The sequence below is a fragment of the Oncorhynchus keta genome, chromosome 13, assembly GCF_023373465.1.
Source record: "Oncorhynchus keta strain PuntledgeMale-10-30-2019 chromosome 13, Oket_V2, whole genome shotgun sequence".
Lineage (NCBI taxonomy): Eukaryota > Metazoa > Chordata > Actinopteri > Salmoniformes > Salmonidae > Oncorhynchus > Oncorhynchus keta.
The window spans coordinates 48,280,976-48,285,153 of record NC_068433.1 but is presented as its reverse complement, the minus strand read 5'-3'; positions in this window follow the sequence as shown (position 1 = coordinate 48,285,153).

The window sequence follows — 4,178 nt, the reverse complement described above, 5'->3', positions numbered from 1 at the left end:
ACTTAAGTCAGGACTTGTTTAGGCCTTTGCAGTTCACATTGAGACTGACACATACATTCAAATGTCTGACTGTCTCAGACCTCTGATTCTCTCCCTCTCTTATTTAAAAATCCTGAACATCAGCTCTCTTGTTTCCAACTACTCTCTGCCCTTCCCGATAGCATGTGGATTGACTCATTGCCATGCAGTGGCTGAGATCTGCAGGTGGTCCTCTGGTGGTGCTGTGGTTGGTGGAGTGAGCAGTGTGTGTGGTTGGAGTGGGGAGACTGACAGGAGATGGGCCCAGCGTGATGGTGATGGTGGTGAAATGGCCCAATGTGGGAATACTGCAGCTGGCCACATCACAGGGTTCCCCCCTGGTGTCTATGCTCAGACCAGGAGGGGCTGTGACCTGCTGGAAGAGAGATGGGGAGAGCACTTGGAGAGAGAGGGAGAGAGAATGGATGAGTGGAGGAACAGGGGAGAGAAAGCAGGGCAGAAAAGCTAGAGGAAGAGAGAGTTAGATAGAGGTGAGGAGGAGAGTGAGCAAAATAATGAGGGAGAGAGAGAAAGTGGGGGTGCAGAAGAGGGAGATGTGGGTGTATGGTCGTGGTTGAACAGTAGCAGCTCCCACGTAGAGATTGAGGGTTTGTCACGATCTGCCACTGAGCACTCCCTCTTGCGAAAAACATACCCACCCTACCAGAAAAAAAGTAATTGACCCACACACTCTACATGACATTGAGACTTGTAAACAGCCACAATAGCCAATTTAAATAAAGGTCAGTCTAATCACTAACGCTGATGAAATACATTTCTCCTCTTCTCAATTAATATCACTCACACATTAACATGAATCCACGCATGAGTAGCCACACACAGTGACAACGTACATTAACCTGCTCAACTGTAGTAAATGGAGCCAAATGTCACCCATGTTGAGGCAATTCCCAATGACCAAAGTTACATCATGCTTATGAGATTCCATTCTCCATGTTCCGGAGTTGACAGCATTGACAATAAGCTGTTTTTACCTCCACGACCAGCTGAACCCCGTTACACACGTGTAACGCTACCATAAACTGAGGTCTGATGTGCGTTTTAAACCAGCCCACACATTCCCAGGGATGACAGAGGCACCACAATCCTTAATTGCCTGTCACTCCGTCACGATTAAAGCAAATGAATAGACATCCCTTCCTATAAGATGTGATCATATTCACCAGTCAGTTTTCTGAGGATCATTAAGGCTTGTTGATGAAAGCAGCAGACGGAAAGTACACCCAACCAATGATCCTACTCCACTGCTGAGCGAGGGCAATGGATCAGCCGCGTGCCTGAACCTACCGCGGTTACCCTAGCAGAGTGGCACCGATAGATCTGCTGGGGAAAGACAGGGTGATGCACGCGCTGTTGAGGGTGATTTGCGGCGACACACGTGTGTAACGGGGTTCAGCTGGGCTCTTTCTTTGGAGAATTAGAACATCGGCCCTGAACAGCCAATGAAGCTTATCACGGGCGCAGATGATTTCTCGGTGGGGAGTCATTCCCAAGAGAGACCATCTGCCCGCAACTTTCCATATCACCACCGTAACTCACAATTTCACCACCGTTACTCTCAATGTCACCACGGTAACTCAATGTCACCACCATTACGCTCAACGTCACCCCCATAACTCTCAGTGTCATCACTGTAACATTCAATGACACAACCATAACAGGAGCTCGCTAGTGATGATACTGCTTGCTTGAACATGAATCACTTGAAAAGCAAATAACTGTTGTGCCCATTTTTGTCCTGTAATGCATATACTGTATGACATATCGCACAACATGTGAAGGTTTCTGAATGTATGCATATTGTCCCGTTACTTGGTGTTCTCTCATACCCTTACATTACTGTTCCTGACGGTAAAAGATGGCTGCTCATTGGGCAGAGCTGAATGTGCGTGTCAAACACCTGTGTTTGGATGGGAGGCGGCCAGGCTCCCGGTGTGTCTAAGACAGATGTTTCATGGGACTGTGGTGGCAGATGATTGATGCAGTACGTCAGGTGACAGACATCCCAGACACCTCAGGGTTTCTGGCTCTTTGGCGTGTGATTTTTCCCCCCTTATTCTTCCCTATAATGTGGTTAGTGAAGGAGAGCGAATCTGGAGACAGACGGGGGGGGGATTGGCAGAAGCCAGAGAAGCCAGTCGATCAACAGACATGTATCACAAAACAATGCCGTTCGGAACACACAGAGGACGACAACAGCTGGTTGCCAGATTCCCTCTAAAGCACCTGACTGGTGTGATGCTATCTGCTTGGCAGAATTAGACTGCGTCAAGGAGCAATAATTACAACAAGCGATCTTAATCTCCGCCGTGGGAAGGAGGGCAGAGGAGAGGGGGGACTCATTCACTGAAGAAAACCCCTACAATCATGTCACGTGGCTGAAGGCAAGACACCCACCCCCGTCCAACTACCTCTTCTTATGGAAGTCACCTTGTAGATGCCCTTGACTAGACCCCATTGCCATTTCAGGGCTAAGTAACTTCTTCATTTAGCCTCGTCGTTGAGATAGCTAGACAGAGTAAAAGAGCGAGCTACATGCTCTGTTTGTCACCCCCTTCGCAGCAGAGCTACTGAGACAAGTGAGTTAGACTGGAGAGAGAGAGGTGGGAACCCGGCTGGGACTCCTTTACTTTAGCCTCGTCTGCCCTAATCACCAACATTGAATTGCATTGTTTTAGCCAGGCAGATTGGGGCCCTGCATGAGGGGGAGGGAGGATAGGAGACAGACTCCCTGCCCACCTCTATCTTTTCCCCTCTCTCCCTCTTTCTCTTTCTCTCTATATCTCCATGGGCCGCACTCTGCCACTTTGGATATGTCATGGTTAATAAGGATGACAAATTGGGACTGCTTCCCTCGGTCTCCAGTCGGTGCGGTGGCTTCGGAGTCTGCCCTTATACGCCCAGAGGAGGCCACGCTCAGCACCGCTCACAAACAAAATGGAATTTAACAAGGCCTGAATCAGCCACATGCCTCAGCAAATGGCTACTCAACCCCACCGCACCTGCCTCGCCAGCTGGATGTACATGTTGTTATAGTAGAGTGGTATTGTGTAGTGTAGTGTAGTGTAGTGCGAGGGAGGAAATACGGTTTGTGAACAGAGACCAGGACACAGTTCCCTATTGGTTAAACTTACACCAGGGTAAGACTCCATATGATCTGCCTGGCTTTATTTAACCCTGGCTTAATCAGAATTCATTCATTCCTTCTCAAGCCATATTGGAAACCTTGTGTGTGATGATAAAACTCCCTTAAGCCTTCATCTTCATAGTTTTTTTTCACTCTTCATTTGTTTTCCTGCTATTTATTCAAATACGACGTTGATCAACAGTGTGTGGTGTCCTCATATTTGTGTTTGCCATTTATGATGACCTTGGTCGCCATGGCGTGCCCTCGGCCACACACGCTCGGTCTCCCCTAGCTTGAGACAGAGGATTGTCACGTATGTTGTTGGATCTGAAAATGTTGCTCTGGCTGTCACAGCATGACATTCAAATGTGTGCAGTAGTGTGATGAATATAAACAACATGACATCAAGAGAAGCCCTGAACCCCCCCCCCCCACCCCCGACTGCAGTGGTTACCATTGGATTCCCACACGATAACATGACTCATCTTCCTAGTTGAAGCTCAACGGAGCTCTTTACATTATATATAGCCTAATGTATATGGTGCGTTTGTGCCTTTCCTGCTCTAATAGATCAAATCAATACTTTATTAGTCCTTTAGACCATGAATGAGCAATGGTGGCCAGAGACTGTAGTATCACATGTCTTACTCTACAGTACTAATGAGGCTTTCAGTGCTGCGTACCACTGTTTGATGTGTCTTTTCTATTAGAAGTGTGTCTTGGTGGCCTCTATGAGTTGTTTAATGCATGTATACACAAGATTTGTGGAATAATACATACTAATTAGCATTAGTCATTGTACATTGTGAGACAAATCTCTGTGGAATTCTTCTTCTTTTCGAGATTGCCCCCCCCTGTGGTCATTGGCATTTAAGGGTAAGGAACCAGGGGACTGAGGTTATTTGCCCATAGGGGTTGGAGATCCTTGGGGTCTGAGACAGTGAATAGCCAGAGTGGCTCTGTGGACCTGTGGCATTTCCACTGAGACAGGATGTCTGTTTTGTTTGCCTGT